Source organism: Lepus europaeus, chromosome 11, assembly GCF_033115175.1.
Source record: "Lepus europaeus isolate LE1 chromosome 11, mLepTim1.pri, whole genome shotgun sequence".
Taxonomy (NCBI): Eukaryota; Metazoa; Chordata; class Mammalia; order Lagomorpha; family Leporidae; genus Lepus; species Lepus europaeus.
Window position 1 is genome coordinate 55,125,042 of NC_084837.1, and position 17,121 is coordinate 55,142,162.

The 17,121-nt window shown below is 46.0% G+C and overlaps 1 protein-coding gene and 1 non-coding gene across 2 annotated transcripts in view; both read left to right on the forward strand.

The window, feature by feature from the left end:
• AVEN (apoptosis and caspase activation inhibitor) overlaps positions 1–17,121 on the forward strand; it is a 175,404-nt gene that overhangs the window by 7,702 nt on the left and 150,581 nt on the right. The window lies entirely within an intron of this gene.
• On the forward strand, positions 5,177–5,304 carry LOC133770841 (small nucleolar RNA SNORA11). Its single transcript, XR_009867522.1, has one exon. It is a non-coding gene; the product is annotated as a small nucleolar RNA SNORA11 (small nucleolar RNA).

Here is a 17,121-nt window from a genome sequence, read left to right on the forward strand (position 1 = left end):
TTGTGCTGATGCTGCTGGGATGCTGTTGTACTTTGACCGGCCTGCTCTTGTCAGCCTCCAGTTGCTTCTTACAGGACGATTTCTATGCAGAACAACACTTTACTGCCCGGGTCACGCCGCTGGAGGGCACAGACGGCACCAGCGTTTCAAACTGTATAGCAGATGAACAGAATGTCTTCCCTGCTGTAGAAACTTAGTCCTGTTCTCCAGTGCCCTTGCTGTTAACTGTGTCAGATGCATAGTTTTTGAGTAACAGATCAAACATATATTCAGGGCCAGTGGACACTGTAATAGTAACCTAAGCAAAGCCCTAATGGGATGACAGGGCTGCTAGGAGACATTCATATAATTCCCCTGGATTAGCAGGGCTGTGCTTCCTCCACCTCTGGCTGTGGGGAGTCACTGGTGCTGAGACCCTTTGTTAGTGTATTGCTGTTGCTTGGAAATGCTGTGGCCCCCAAGCTCCCCACCAAGGTTCCTTGTTAGAAGAAGAGTGGTCCCAGTGTAGTGATACTGAGAGGTGGTGGTCATTGGGGTATTGTCCTTGGAAGAGATTAGAGCTGGTCTTGTGGTTAGTTTTTGCAAGAGCAATTCGGGTTTCTTTCTTTCTTTTTTTTTTTCTTTAAGAGAATCATTCCTCTCTTTAAATATTCATTTATTTATTTGAAGGCAGAGTTAAAGAGAGACGGAGGCAGAGGCAGAGAAAGAGATCTTCTATCCACTGGTTTACTCCCCAAATGACTGGGGTGGCAGGAGCTTCTTCCGGGTCTCCCACATGGGTACAGGGGCCAAGCACTTCAGCCATCCTTTACTGCTTTCCCAGGCCATAGCAGAGAGCTGGAATGAAAGTGGAGCAGCTGGGTTTCGAACCAACACCCATATGGGATGCCAGCACTGCAGGTGGCGGCTTTACCTGCTGTGCCACAGCACTGGCCCCCAACTCGGGTCTCTTAATCCATGTTTCCTGTGTCACCTTGCATTGGCCGCTTTATGCGCTCCTGCCGTTGTGGTACACGCACCATGAGGCCCTCGTGAGAGCTAAGCAGAACCAGGCACCACGCTCTTGCATCTCCAGAACTAATGTGCCTGGGAAGGCAGTGGAGGTAGCGCAAGTGCTTGGAGCCATGTGGGAGACCTAGCTGGATTTCCAGTCTCTTGGCTTTGTCCTGGCTCAGCCCTGGCAGTTGTGGCCATTTGAGGAGTGAACCAGTGAATGGAAGATCTCTCTGTCTCTCCCTCTGTTGCTCTGCCTTTCAAAAAAATACAATAAATCTTAAAAAATAGAGCATTAACACATCTTTGTTTAATATTTTGGCCAATTAAATATTAGTCATATTGTTGAAGAACTTACAGATGTGTAAACTTCAAGTCCTTCCAGGGAAGTTACGATTTTTCAGGGAGCAAAGCTTGATGTGGGAAAAAAGGAGAAGTGTTATCCTCAGCTAATGTTTGGCTTCCCATTTTCCTGTACTGTGTTTCGCCCTGTCTCCAAGTGTTAGATTTTGTTTTGCTGTTGCTTTTCCTTTTAAAGTCATAGTACTATCATTATGTAGAATGATTTGTAAAGTTTTAACAACTTTTTCTTCTTTTTGTAGCCAACCAAGGGAATCATTGCATTGAGTGGTGGCCAGAAGATGTTATTTTTCAGAGCACATATTACACCTACCTGGGAAAATTAAGCAGACAAGTTGTCTTGCTTTTCAGTTTTACAATACAGAAGTAGTTGACAGCTCAGTAACAAAACACAATTGCTCTTGCAAGGGCTAAATTTATATAAAAGCCTTAAATTGCATTGAGTTATAGATGTATTTGTTTTGTTTTAAGTTCATCACGCTTTCCAGTTCAATGCAAGCAACAGCTTTTAAAAACTGAGACAATAAAACAGAACTTGTAGTGTTCTCCAGAGGTCTTACATCCACAGAACATTTTATTACTGTTTTGTTCTTTTCTGAGGTAGCAATAACTGTTTTGTTTTATTTTTATGCTGACAGGTTTCAAGTTTATTTCCTTTTTTGTGTGTGTTTGTTTGCTTAAATACAAAGCTAAGCCCCAAACAGGTACAACCAACATTTTCTCTTAAATTTACACTCCTTCGGGTCCTGCTCCCACTTGCTGACTACTGACAAGCTAGTGTGCAGCTTTATAATCATGAAAACTTGATTCTTATCTTGTTTACACTTTGGAGTCCTTGCCACTGTTACCTTTGCCATTTTTGAGGAGCCAATTACATAATAAAAAGGTTTTTCTTTATTATCTGATTGTACACTGTGTTTTAAAATGATATTTGAAATATAGAGTACATAGAAATTTTGGTACTTATTTTCTCTTTTTCTGAACTATTTCCAAAATAATTTCTTAAATGTGGATTAGAATTCATTTATCAGTATGTACTGTTTGTTCTATTGATAGGATGAGGGGATTAGAGAAATCTATGGTTTTCTTTTTAACCTCAGAAGAATTAACATACACCAGTTCTTAAAAATAATTTTTAAAAAATATTTGAGAAGCAGAGAGATAGAGAAAGAGAGAGGGAGCTCCCATTTGCTGGTTCACTCTCAAAATGCCTGCAGTAGCCAGGCTGGGCCAGGCCAAAACCAGGAGCCGACAGGGGATGTGGGCATTCTTTTTTTTTTTTTTTTTTTTTTTTTTGACAGGCAGAGTTAGACAGTGGAAGAGACAGAGAGAAAGGTCTTCCTTCCATTGGCTCCCCCCCCCCAAATGGCCACTACGGCCAGAACTACGCTGATCTGAAGCCAGAAACCAGGTGCTTCCTTCTGGTCTCCCATGCGGGTACAGGGGCCCAAGCACTTGGGCCATCCGCCACTGCCCTCCCGGGCCACAGCAGAGAGCTGGCCTGGAAGAGGAGCAACCGGGACAGAATCCGGCGCCCCATCCGGGACTAGAACCTGGAGTACCGGCGCCGCAGGTGGAGAGGATTAGCCTAGTGAGCCGTGGCACCGGCAGGGAATGTGGGCATTCTTACAAGCTGCTTAACTGCCTCTACTCCAGCTGTCTCATAGTGTTCCTTGCTAAGCCTTTAAAGTTAGCCCAGGACTAATCTAGGACAGACCATTTCTTGTGTGTCACTGTTGTGATTGTTGTTATGTATTTTGTTTCTTTTGCCAAATAGAAAGTTGTAGGTTCTTTACTGGCCTCAAGCCGAGAATGGAAACATAAATTAGCTTGCTTAAACTCTTTGAAGTATATGTTAATTTCCTTGGAGATAGACTTTCTGATGGAAACTATATACAGAAAAAATTTTTTATGTTGTATTAAAAAGTATTAATCATGTCCAGTATTGACTAAACTTAGTCTTCTGTTCTCTTGGTGAGAGTTGATAAAAATCCCTAAGTAGAGCAATTTATCTGTCTGTTTATGAGGGAGAGACAATGTGAGACAGTGATAGTGATAGAGATAGACCCCAAGAGAGATTCACTCCCCAGATGTCTGCAGTGGTGGGGGCCGGAGCCAGGAGCTGGGTGCTGAATCCAGGTTTTCCATGTGGGAGTTAGGGACCCGGCTACTTGAGCTGTCATTTCCTGCCTCCCAGGTCTGCATTGGTGGGAAGTTAACATGGGGAGCCACCAGGCCAGGCACCTGCCCCTGTTGGGCAATTTGAGCTCAAAATTTAGCCTGTGGCCCAGCAATTCTGTATCTGGCTATTGATTTCATGGACAAGTTAGCAAATCAATAAGTATCCATCTATCCATTGCAATGTTGTTTAACATAAGGAAAACTTGTAAACAACTTCCTAAGTCTCTTTTAGGAAGGGCTAATTATGGTATGTCTATACAAGAATACTATACAGTTGCTTTGATTGAATGAGGAAGGTATGGAGTAAATGTCCAACATAGAGGGGAAAAATATTTAAAGTTAGCAGTAGTGTTACTCTGTTTTCATGCACAGGCTTAGAAGGGTTCTGGAAGGTGAGGTAGGAAATGTAAATAGTGGTTATATTTGTGGAATAACACAGGATGTAAAGAGGATGAGGGAATTTTTTTATCTCTTTCTGATATATTTGAATTTTTATTTTGTTGCCATGATTATGTACAAGGGTCTTCAAAATACTCATGAAAAATGTAGATTATGAAAAAAACTGTAAATTTCAGAACATTTTTTCACCAAAGTATCTTTTAATTCTATATCCATGAAACTTTTTGAAGATCCTTTGTTATAATTAAAGAAATTGAACAGTCATAAGTGAAATTAACTAAAGCTAACTGCGTAAGTGAAATTAACTAAAGCTAACTGCTTTTTTTCAGAACATTTGATGATGTTAAATGTACTTTTTCAGAGGAAGAAATAATAGTTGGATGGATTTAGGACCTTTTACAGGTACAGCCTAGTTGTAGGTGGTGTGATTGACACTTGAAGTTGAGGTTTCTAACTTCTAGGATGAGATTTAATTTTTGTTGATGACCCATAAAAACAAGTAATTGTAAATATTTTTCTGTCCTGGAACTAATCATTGATGGATTCCTTTAATGAAGCGTATACCTTTCTTGTCTAGTGTAGCAAATTGGCTAAGCTGCATTGAATTGTAATTCATCCCTTAGCTCTGTTGACTTCAGGTTTTCTAGTTTATTTTACTGCCCTAAGAGATAGTAAAAGGTGTAGTAAGATGTGGAGGTGGGAATTTAAGATTCCCACTGAGTGACATAGAAGTTGAAGTCTCCTCCCCATGGCCTGGTATGGACAGATGTGTCTGCACCACACTGTGTCCCCACCGAAGCTGTGAAAGCTCTGCTCTCGTCCCTTCAACATCAGAACGGTCAAGCTGGTATTAACAAGACTGGGAAACCTTTATATCCTCTTTGCAGTCCCTGCTCAGTTTCTTTTTATCTTTAGCAAACAAGTATTAATTTATTCTCTCTCTCTTTCTGTGCGCGCCCTCTCTCTCTCTCTGCTTTCTCTCTCTCTCTCTAAACATTTAAATGTAAAAAACCGTTAAGAGACTATTCAGTTTCCAGATGGCATCCTAGTTTATAATCAATGAAATATCTTTGAATTGTTAGATTCAGATGCACTTGATAAATAGACATTCTGGAAATGTGGACTGCTTAAAAGCGACTGTGGAATGGTGAATCTTTATTTCTTTTTACAAAAGTTCTGATTAAGTTTTCTGTTTTGTTTGTTTGTTTTGTTTCTCCAAGAAGTGAAAAGCAAAGGGGTGAATGGGATGTGCTCAGAGCAGGGGCCCTGAAGACTGGCTCCCCTGTTTAAACACTCCCCACAGCAACTTGGGGTCATTGTGAGGAGAGCCACAAAATGTGTGGCCTTGCCCTGAACAAAGGCCCTATATGTGGGGGAAACACAGGAGAGAAAAATGGAAAGTAAATGTGCCACTTCTTTCTGGCCTCTTTCATAAGGACAGTGGAAGCATCTGACAACCGAAGGGTGAACCAGCGGTTTAATTCTGAGACGCTTTTCTAGCTCCCGGACAACGAGGAATGGAAGATTTCGGGGCAGTCCTGGATGGTTTGCTCACAGCTGAAATGTTGCCAGCAGCCCAGTGTCTGCAGGCAGTGAACAGCAGGTGGGGTGTGCAGTCCAGCATTTTTCCCAATTGGGAGTGACATTCGCCTCATACTTTAGTCATCAATTGAACAACCAGGGAATGCTTGCACAGCAGAGTGTGTTCAAACCTTAGCTGATTTAGATTAAGACAACAGCAAATTTTGGTGGTGATTATAATTCTTTGCTACTGTATTTGACTATTTCCTGAATTGTTGATATTATTTCAAACCAGAAAAATCTGAGAAACTATGTATATTCCTTACTCCTTTTTGTGTTGCTCCTCCTCTTGTTATTTTTTTTATTATTTTTTAAAGATTTATTTATTTTATTTGAAAGGCAGAGAGAGAGAGAGAGAGAGAGAGAGAATCTTCCATCTGGTTCACTCCCTAAATTGCAGCAAAGGCTGGAGCTGCGTGGATCTGAAGCCAGGAGCCAGTAGCTTCCTCCAGGTCTCCCATGTGGGTGCAGGGGCCCAAGGACTTGGGCCATCTTCTGCTGCTTTCCCAGGCCATAGCAGAGAGCTGGATTGGAAGTGGAGCAGCCAGAACTTGAACCGGCACCCATATGGGATGCTGGCACTGCAGGCGGCAGCTTTACTTGCTACGCCACAGCACCGGCGCCTATTTTTCTTTCTTTTAAAAAAAATTATTCATTTTTTATTTGAAAGGCAGAGTGGCGGAGAGAGGGAGAGAGAGAACTTCCACCCACTGGTTTAGTTCCCAAATGCTTGTAACAGAAGCGCTGGGTCAGGGTAAAGCCAGGAGGCAGGACCTCCACTCAGGTCTCCATGTGAGTAAGCAGGAGCAGTAGGAGGAACCCAAGTACTTTGGCCATCATGTGCTGCCTTTCCATGCACATCTGCAGGAAGATGGATTGGAAGCGGATCAGCCAGGACACAAACCAGCACTGATAAGGGATTCAGGTGTTACGTGGTAGCCTATTCTGGTGTGTCACAACACCAGCCCCTTCCTCTTGATTTGTTAGATGAGCACGTTCTTACTCAGAGAGGAAAGAAAGAGTGAGAATTACAGAGAGAAGTTAGAGAGGTAAGTCTGTTCTTGACAATGGACTTCCTTATCTTTTGGGTCTGTGAAGCCCTCGTACCAGTCACCAACATATATGTGAGCCTTGTCTGATAGTTTGTATTTTATCCCAGGGGCAGCTGGTTAAGCTGGCACTTGGGACACCTGCATCCCACAATGGAGTGCCTGGGTTCACGTCCTAGCTCTGCTTCCGATTCTGACTTCCTGCTGATGTGCATCCTGGGATGCAGCAGGTGATGCTTCCCTGTTGGGTTCCTGCCACCTGCATGGGTACCTGGATTGAGTTCCCAACTCCTGGCTTCGGCTTGGGCTGGCCATTGCTACTGTGGGCATTTGGAGATTGAACCAGTGGAAGGGAGCTCTTTGTTCCTCTCTCTCTCTCTCTCCTCTGCCTTTCAAATAAAATCAATTATAGTTTGATTTCCTACTGAGCAGTAAAGACTTAGAGTCGCAGTCAGCTTACATCTACAGGATAGATTTTGTCTAGTGCATGACAAATCTCTGGGCATTGTTCTTTCCTTTTGGGTTATTAGCCCCTTCTGATGTATTGATTTTTGAAACAAAGTTTATCTTTGCAGTTTACCATGGTGGTGCCACAGCCACCTGTACCTCCTGCCCCCACAACTGGTGTATCCCTAAGTACACATTTATCTTAAAAGAGCAACTTAAAGAGATACATTTATTTTTTAATACAGTAATTGACTGTCTATGTTATATAAATACATGAATTGGCCCATGTCTTTTTGTATCTATGACTATATTAATATATTAATAGATAAATTAATTATCTATTAACATACTATTTGGGAGCTCTTTTTTTAAAAAAAATTTTATTTATTTATTGAAAGGTGGAGTTACAGACAGTGAGAGGGAGAGACAGAGAGAAAGGTCTTCCACTCGCTGGTTCACTCTCCAGATGGCTGCAACAGCTGGAGCTGCGCTGATCCGAAGCCAGGAGCCAGGTGCTTCTTCCTGGTCTCCCACGTGGCAGGGGCACAAGGACTTTGGCCATCTTCTACTGCTTTCCCAGGCCACAGCAGAGAGCTGGATTGGAAGAGGAGCAGCCAGGACTAGAATCAGCATCCATGTGGGATGCTGGCGCCGCAGGCAGAGGATTAAGCAACTGCGCCATGGTGCCGGCCCCTTGGGAGCTCTTTATATTCCCAGGTTTTTTCCTTTTAGTTTATGATAACTTATACAATTTGATAGTTTCCCTTAATGCATATACTTTTGGAAAATTAGGGCCGGTGCCATGGCTCACTTGGCTAATCCTTTGCCTGCAGCCTGCGACCAGGAGGAAGCACCTGGCTCCTGGCTTTGGATTGGTGCAGTGCTGGCTGTGGTGGCCATTTGGGGAGTGAGCCAATGGAAGGAAGACCTTTCTCTCTGTCTCTCTCTCTCTCTCTCACTGTCTGTAGCTCTACCTGTCAAATTAAAAAAAAAAGTTTTGGAAAATTAGCTTCCCTTTTTGGTTTTCTGACATAAATAATGAATTTTGATGGCCAACTTCCTACCCACAGGGAAATAAGCATTCATTTTTTTGTTACTTCTTTGGAAGGGAGAGACAGAGAAGGTGGGCTTTTTATTTTTAAGGCCATGAGGCCACCTGGCCATCGCTGGAATTAAGATAGCTGCAAGTGGAATACCCACTTTGCTGTAGAACTTGACGTAGTCACAGGTGCAGGGGCTGCACCCCTGCACAAGCTGGGGAGGACATTGTTCTGACTGTCCATGGGCAGAAGGTGGAGGTAGGAGTAAGATGGGAGGCAGGCGTGGGCCTGGTGTTAAGGTGTCAGTTAGGACTCCTACATCCCATGTTAGAGTGCCTCTTCCTGACTCCAGCTTCCTGCTAATGCACACCTTGGGAGGTGGTGGTGAGGACTCAAGTAGTTGGGTCTCTGTCACCTGGGAGACTGGGAGTAAGTTCCTGGCTCCCAGCTTGAGCCTGGTCCAGTCTTAGCCATGGCAGCCATGTGTGTGGGAGCTCTCTGTTCTGTGTCTGCCTGGGTGCGGGGGAGTAAATTCTCATAATTGTTGAAAAGTTGTAGTCAAGGGTTATGGGTTCCTGGGGATTCACTGTAGTGTGTTTGAGGGGTTTTATAATAAAAATACAAATGAAGAGGCTAAATATGGTCCTTCAGTTATCTTCCTAGGAGGGAAAGGAGTAACTCGGCCTCTCAGGGTGTTGTTGTGATCCTTGAGTGTGGCAGGAGTGTTTTCTCCCCAGGCTCTTATGCAGCTGCTGCCTCCTCCCCGGAACCTCCTGGGGCCTGCTCTCCTGTTCCGTCCAGTTCTCGGCTTAGGTGTTATCTCCGCGGAGGTCGCTCCAGAGAGCTGGCCGCTATCATTCTCTATCCACTGGCCTACCTGATTTTGATAGTGTTTGTTACCAGCAGAAATTACCATGATTTGGGTATGTAACCAACATCGAGTGTTCATTCATTCGGCTGCTGTTTGCTCCAGTAGAATGCAGGCTTCCTGAGGGCAGGGAATCTGTCTTGTTCTCTGTTTTATTTCCTGCACACTGACCTGTGCCCGGCAGAACGTGGGCCCTCAGTTGATGTTTCTGTGATTGAATAGTGGGCCTTGTGTTCAAGCCGGGAATTAGTTCCAACAGTCTGGAAACACTGCTATTCATTTTCTGGTAGCAGGTTGGGTGCTTCTCCTAGTCCAGCTCCATTTCTGAGCCCAGTCTACTCTCTGGGCCCCTGACTGGAGATGGTTGATTGTCTCGCCATTAAACCAGAATGAGTTTCGTGCCTCTGCTAAAGAAAGAGGCAGCTGTTGGAGTTTTAATACAGACCTGCTTTCTCTGATGCCTGCAACAGCCTGAAGCTGTGTAGATTAGGTCTTCTCCGTGCAGCAGGCATACCTGATGAACATGTGTTTATACTTAATAGCGAGGTCCCGCCTGGCCTCTTAACCCGGTGTGACTGATGGGCTGGCCATGGCACAGGCTTGCAGAGTAGCGACTAGAAGAGCCTTCTGGAGGTCGGGAAGTTTTGCTTTTCTTTCCTCTCTCCTTTTTTTTTTTTTTTTTCCTTTTGTTCAGGGCGTAAATCGATAGTTTTAAGAGGGAGATAAAAGATGTGTACTGAATGTCACGGTTTTATAAGAGCGGTGAGCAGGCGTCCTCACTCTGACGGCATCACCAAGAGGAAGGTGGGAAATGGGCTGGGGCATCAGCCCAGGTGTCTGAGAGCCCTTTTGATGTGACGAGGCCACAGAGAGATGCTACTGCAGGATGGTTAAGGGGGAATGTGAGATGAAGGCAACTCACTGCCGGCTGTTTCTCTGATGACAGCCAGAGCCCGCGGGCAGCTTTCCCCAGGATCAGAGAAGTAGTGAAAAGCTGGCCGATTGGGAAGGTAGTGAGAGCCTGTGTGAGTGAGGCTCTCAGCAGAGTGGTGCTGCTGGTGCGGAGGTAGTTAACAGCCAGGGGAAATCCCATCTTTCTGGCCAGAGACCAGCGGAGGAGTGTGGGGGACATCTCCCTTCGCTGGATTGTCAGGGGCAGCTCCCTCGGAGAACGTGGGTAGTGGGGTGGCTGGCGGCGCCGGCGGGTTCTACAGCTGTAGAAGTCCTCTCGGCTGGAACAGCTGAGGAAAGAGGCCCCTGCAGTCCAGAGGTCACGGAGAAGGCCTAGTCTTGTTTCCTTTCCTTTCTCTGCTTTGTCCCGAATGTGGCCCTGTGAAGGTGCTTCCCTGAGAGGCAGCTGGGGCGACCCTGTGTTAGGGACAGGATTGGGGCAGGGGAGGGAGAGCTGGGGAAGGGGATCCAGTTACTCTGTGCCTGCACTGCCCAAGTTCCGGGCTTCTGGGAGCTGTCGAAGCAGCGAGAACCGAAGTGGCCCAGGAACCCTTGCCTGTGAAACTGGCCACTGGACGTTGACCAGGCTGCCTGCCTGATAAGGGAGCAAAGTCTCAACACTTTCCAGAGGATTTGAACAGGACCCAGAGTCTGTACAAGTTAATATTCAGAATCTACTAACTGAACACTTGCCAGTTTACTAGGAAAATGTAACCAGAGGCAAAGGCCAGTGAATGCCAACCTTGGGGTGACCCAGACCCTGGAAGACATTCTTCAGAGCAGCTGTTGTGATGTGCTACAGGAGCCAGACTGTCTTCCAATGGAAGGAATGATAGACCTCTTTAGAAGAGAATGCTTGTACGCTTGGCTTAAGCAAGCATTTCCTAGATACGGCATCAGAAGCGTGGCTCACAGAAGCGACAGCTGGAGCAATGGGTCATCCTGAGGATTCCAGACTTGTGCCCTGGGAAGGCACTCAGGAGAAAGTGAAGTGGCAGTCCACGGCCGGGGAAACAGTTCCGAATTCATATACAGCAAAGCAGCAAAAGCAGATTCAGGTTTGTGTTAGAAGTACACGAGAGGGCTGGTGCTGTGGAAAGCCGCTGCCTGCGCTCCTGGCATCCCAAATGGGTTTCCATTTGAGTCCTGGCTGCTCCACTTCCCCTCCAGCTCCTTGCTAATGGCCTAGGAAAGCAGCAGGGATTGGCCCAAGTACTTGGGCTGCTGCACCCACAAGGAGACCGGGGAGAAGCTTCTGGCTCAGCCCTGGCCATTTGCAGCCATTTGGGGAGTGAGCCAGCAGATGGAAGATTTTCTCTCTCCCTCTGGAACTCTGCCTTTCAATTAAATATCTTTTAAAAACCCATCAGTTTATTTTGGTGCAAAAAATATGTTTGAAATGCACTCACAGGCAAGGGCTTTGAATTTTAAGAGAAAGGTGGATTTTTTCAGGGCTTCCTGTGCAGACAAAATGCAAATCCCAGCACCAGGATTATATATATCTGGTGGAGCTCCCAAGCCAAGCGCTTGAAGCTGGGCCACAGCACACGTAAGCCTGAACATCCGCCTGTTGGTAAAGCGCCTAGTTAATGTTGTCTCTGTAGAAATCCCATTTGGGGCACTATTTTGAGGCTGAGCCTTTTTGTGCCAAGCACATTACAGGAAGATACCACATTTCTGTTCCTCCAAAGCTAGAGCTTGCATCCTGATAGGATTTAGCTTTTTCAGGTTTATTCCTCCTGAGAGTTGAGACCACAGTTTTTAATTCACAGGCCTTCTTGTTACAGGAAAACAATACTAGAATTTAATTTGTACTTCTTCCTCTCCTCAAACTGTTTTGAGACTGTTGTTGGGGACCTTGAGAAGGTGGAATGAAATGCTGGTTTATGTTTTCACTGAAGCAGAGATAAATCTCATATTTATGCACGCATAGTATTAGTACTGCTTAGGACAAGGGCGCTTTACCAACAGGCGGATGTTCAGGCTTATGTGTCCTGTGGCCCAGCTTCAAGCACTTGGCTTGGGAGCTCCACCAAGATATATATATATATATATATATATATATATATATATATATATATATATAATCCTGGTGCTGGGGTTTGCATTTTGTCTGCACGGAAAGCTTTGAGAAAATCCACCTTTCTCTAACGCGAGGTAGAAGCTTCCTCCCTCCCTTAGGCGTCTTTGCTGCCCTTTGCTTTAATTAAAAACTTTTACTCCCTAATGTGGGGAAGAGCTTCCTAAAGGTCACATTTGAAAGGCGCTGCTGCGGTGGGGGGGTGGGGGTGAGGTGGAGGAGAGCACTCTGGCCCGTTGTCATGGGGAGCGTCTCTGCAGTCGCCAGGCCTCTGAGAAGAGCCTTTTCCTTTGCTCACCTCCCGTGCTGGCTGCAGTAGTGGGGCTGGGAAGGAAGGACTTGTAGCTGATAGGCAGCCGTGATGGCGTGGCTGAGGAGCAAGAGAAAGCAGTCCAGCCAGAAGAGAAGAAGGAGTCAGCCAGGTGCCTTCCAGATGCCACGCCTTGTATGGCAAGGGTAGGTGTCAAGGACAACGAGTGGGCTTCTTCCTTGCAAACAGTGCGTTCCCATTCCATCTACAAAATCTTTGCACTTGAGGCCGGCACCGTGGCTCAACAGGCTAATCCTCCACCTAGCGGCGCTGGTACACCGGGTTCTAGTCCCGGTTGCCCCTCTTCCAGGCCAGCTCTCTGCTATGGCCCGGGAGTGCACTGGAGGATGGCCCAAGTGCTTGGGCCCTGCACCCCATGGGAGACCAGGAGAAGCACCTGGCTCCTGCCTTCGGATCAGCACGGTGCGCCGGCTGCAGCGTGCCAGCCGCGGTGGCCATTGGAGGGTGAACCAACAGCAGAGAAAGACCTTTCTCTCTGTCTCTCTCTCTCACTGTCTACTCTGCCTGTCAAAACGAAAAAAAAAAAAAAAATCTTTGCACTTGAAATCTTCAGATGCGGTGTGTGCCATAGTTACATTGGATTTAGGTGGACTTTAAGGGAGCCGCTTAGGACAGCAGCTTAGTTTCCCCTCATGGTAATACTGTGGGTGTGTCCTCTTGAATGTGAAGAAAAGATAGGATATTAAAAACAAAGAAACTGTGCCAGCCCACAAGAGAGAAGAGATGCATTTTATACACTGTTCAGGGAAGAGCTGAAAAGGAGGATGGATTCAACAGAGGGGTTTTCAGAAAGGCTGGGAGGCCAGAGAAGGTGGAAGCATTCATGAAATTATTTCGTGAGGCTCCGATAAACTGTGTGCACAAAAAAGTCTTTTCAGATGATTGGCCTAGTGACTCATTCCTCTCCATTCCGTCAGAGCGGGGATCTCCACTGTCCTCCTACGAGGGAGGCCTTTTAGAGGAAGAGAATTCTGGTGAGTCCATCTTTCTCCTATGCAAAAAGGCAAATCAAATAGCTGTTACCAGCTAGGGCTTGAGTTTGAGCCTTGTCCAAAAAGACAGACAACTGGCAAGTTACACCGACACCAAGTCTTGTGTCTGAGGAAGTTTGGTCTAACGAAGCTCGCTGCCTCTCACCCCAGGGGAGTAAGACTGTGATTCCGTCAAGGGACCTGGCGGTGGTGACGTGAGCAGCTGCTGTTGAAGGCACACAGAACGGCTGGGGCACAGACGTCAGCTGGGAGCAGGTCCTTTTCAGAGTGTGGGGCCCTGTGAGCGAGGGGTGGCCTACCAGATGGCGCCAGTGAAACGCTGGCTACACCAGGTGGGGTGTTGGAAGGGGGGGGGGGGTGAGATTTAGAACACACCTGCTGTGCATCTTGCGTCCTTCATATTTTGCCAGTTTGTCACCAGCTGACACCTCTGTTTCCATTAGCTCGGAGGTATTTTTGACAGTTTTTGCCAATAGTCCTCAACTCTCTTGCTTCGTTAACTGTCTTTCCTTTATTAGTCATTGATTATGTGTGCTCCTGTCTCCCCAGCCTCTCGTCTCTTATTTTTTTTTTTTTTAGGAATTATTTATTTGAATGGTGGGGGGAGAAAGGAGGGCAGGCAGTGGGGAGCAGAGGAGAAATGTGTGTCTTCTCTCTGCTGGTTCACTTCTCAAGTGACTACAACAGCCAGGGCTGGGGTAGGCCTAAGCCAGGAGTCTGGTACTCCATCCAGGTCTCCTGCGTGGGTGGCAGGAACTCCAGTGATTGAGCTGTCTTGTGCTACTTCAAGGGCACCAGACACATGAGCAGGGAGTTGGATGGGCAGCTGAGACTGGAGCCAGCGCTCATAGGAGGTGAGCACATCCAAGCAGCCTCACCTGCTGCACTGCCGCTCCCACCCCTCTGCTCACTGTGATCTCTGTTACCTGTAAGCGACTTCTCACCATGGAGTTTTGTAGGAGGCCATGGATTTGGATAGAGCACCTGAACTGAGCCAAACAACCAATCACTACAGAGTTTAATCTAAGTAACTGAGTTTAGCTGGCTGCTTGCAAAAGACCCAGCAGACAGTTAATTGATTAGGCTGTAAACACTTAACTAGTTAAGCTGTGACAATTTGATTGGCTGGCTGTCTAAGCTGTAGCCAACTAAACGTTCCATGATGCACTTCTGTTGTCCTTACAGTGTTTTCTGACTTGGTTGGTCTGACTTGGAATGCGCAGACCCTGCTTAGGTTGTGAGCTGTCTGTTTTGTTTTACTTTGTTTTGTTTGCTAAAGTAAACTCTACTAACTATAATTGGTGGAAGGAATTTTCCCAACACCCTTTTCTGTGAACCTTGCAGTTTTCAATGACTATTCTGAATAGTATTAATGTGAGCAAGTATTTGGGTTGGAAGCATGCTCACTTGTGGAGTTAGTAAGTTTTTGGAGTGGGTCCATGTTTGGTGTGTATCTTGTCTGTGTCTATACCTGAGTACGTGAAAGTAAGGTCCCATGTATCCTCCAGGACTTTGTTGAACTTAAATGAGATAATTGAAAGGGTTCTGAAGAGCTAGAAAATGGTGTCATTGCTGTAGGAAAGGAAGTTTCACAATCAGATGATTCTTGGATTGTCATTCCCTGGGTTGCTACCTTTCTTCTGACAGTTTGATGGACTTTTTTTTTTTTCCTTTTCCCATTGGTGGTCATGACTTTTGAGGAGCACCTTCATAAAAGCTTCAGAAACTGAAATTTTTTTTTGTCTTTGTTTTGTTTTTCTTGACAGGCAGAGTGGACAGTGAGAGAGACAGAGAGAAAGGTCTTCCTTTTTGCCGTTGGTTCACCCTCCAATGGCTGCCGCTGCTGGCGCGCTGCGGCCGGGCTCACCGCGCTAATCCAAAGGCAGGAGCCAGGTGCTTCTCCTGGTCTCCCATGGGGTGCAGGGCCCAAGCACTTGGGCCATCCTCCAGTGCACTCCTGGGCCACAGCAGAGAGCTGGCCTGGAAGAGGGGCAACTGGGACAGAATCCGGTGCCCCGACCGGGACTAGAACCCGGTGTGCCGGCGCCGCAAGGCGGAGGATTAGCCTGTTGAGCCACGGCGCCGGCCAGAAACTGAAATATTTTTAAAGGGGGAATGATTTGCTTCTAAACTAAGATTTTGCTTAATGAAGAGCCATGTTTGCAAAAGCGCTGGATTGCGTTCTAGGAGACTGTCATTGTGCTTCTGCTGTGAACGCCCTCTCTCAACCTCAGCTCGTCTCCACAACCTAGGGCCTTAAACCAGAATGGAGATGCTCTAAGGGAAATGGTATCGTTCCAACCAAATTTCCAGCTTGCCTCCTTGGATATATACTGTAGAAAAGGCTTGTAAAGACATTAGCAGGAAAGCCTACTCCAAAAAACAGAAAAGGACACTAACGATGAAATCTAGTTTTGAGGCTTGGAAAGAGCATTTAAAAAATTAAGAGTCTCTTGAACTTGTGTACATTGGAAAAAATGGTGCAATATCTTACAAAAAATTATATAAGACATTACAATTCATGTTTTGTATTTGTATGCTTTGCTAGAATACATAGTTGTGGGTAACAGTTTTTAATCATTTGAGAACCGTAGACCTCACTTTATCTGGCTGGTAATTAGCATCTTAGTGGAATTGATGAGTACGTGGTAATAGTAACATCTGAGAAAAATCCTAAATGATATAATTTGAAAACAGATGATGAGAAAAGTTTTTTGGGGAAAAACTGTGTCCTTGGAGCCAAGATGAAATCTCCATGCTGTTCGAAATGGTAGGAGGTGAGCCGAGCTCTCAGTTCTGGGCTCTGATTCACAGGTGGACTGAGTGGGTGGCTTTGGGATGGGTGGAGTTGGTTCGTAGAAGGTGAGAAGACTTTGGCAAATGACACTGTCAGGAAGCCAAAGAGATGATTTAGAAGGCAGTGGTTTAGAACTGTGCATGTAGAGAAGCAGACTTGTTAGCTTTGGGAAATACCCATGCTATTTAAAAAGCCAAGCCGCTCGCCAGAGGAGGGAATTCTGAGTTTTGAATGTTTCTTCCCTGTTAGGTGCTCCATAGCACGAGCATGCCCACTAGGGTTCACAGGTGTGATGAGAAGTGCGATGATTGATGATGCCTGTTAGAAATACTCTGTGAAAGATTAGGTTACCCCAGGAGGTGGACGCTCTGAGATACTTTTGGCTGAGGTGCCCTATGAACGGCCAAGAGGGAGGTTTTAGGAGTAGAGACGCCACATGCAGAGTTGGTGTCAGGAAGGAGGTAACTGGTCTATGGAGATGAGTGCATCCCCACCAGACCCTAGCTCAGCAGCAACATGGTTCTGATAGTTTACTACAGAAATGTCTTGGACACCTGTGCTGTTTGGTTGATCTGGTACTTCTGTGTCTGTGGTAGTACTGTGGCCATCGTTCTGATAAAAAAAAAAACCCACCTAGGAAATTGACAGTCTTTCCCAGCTTTACATCCAGGCAGTGGCTGCCGTTCAGAGCTATGGGTATAGCGCTTGGGGAAACTGAGCAGCTGGAGACGCCAGTACTGGTTGTGGATTCTGCTGAGAAACAGTGACGACTTTTATGCCTTTCATTTTCATCAGACTCTCCAGAGCAAAACACCATGCATGAGGAAGCGATCAAGTACCCTGAGAGGGCAGGGATGGAGGGCAGCTCCCCAAGAGCACTTCTGTTGTGGAACATCAGCTTTACGGGGGGCCTTACCAGTCCTCTCTTCTTGGTCTCCCCAGCTATTCTTTTTAATTCTTAGCCTCTAAGGACAGGGTGGAGTTTCTCGTTAGATATTTACGTGGTGAAACTATATTATACTTGTGGGAGCTTCGTGGAATTTTTCACAGAG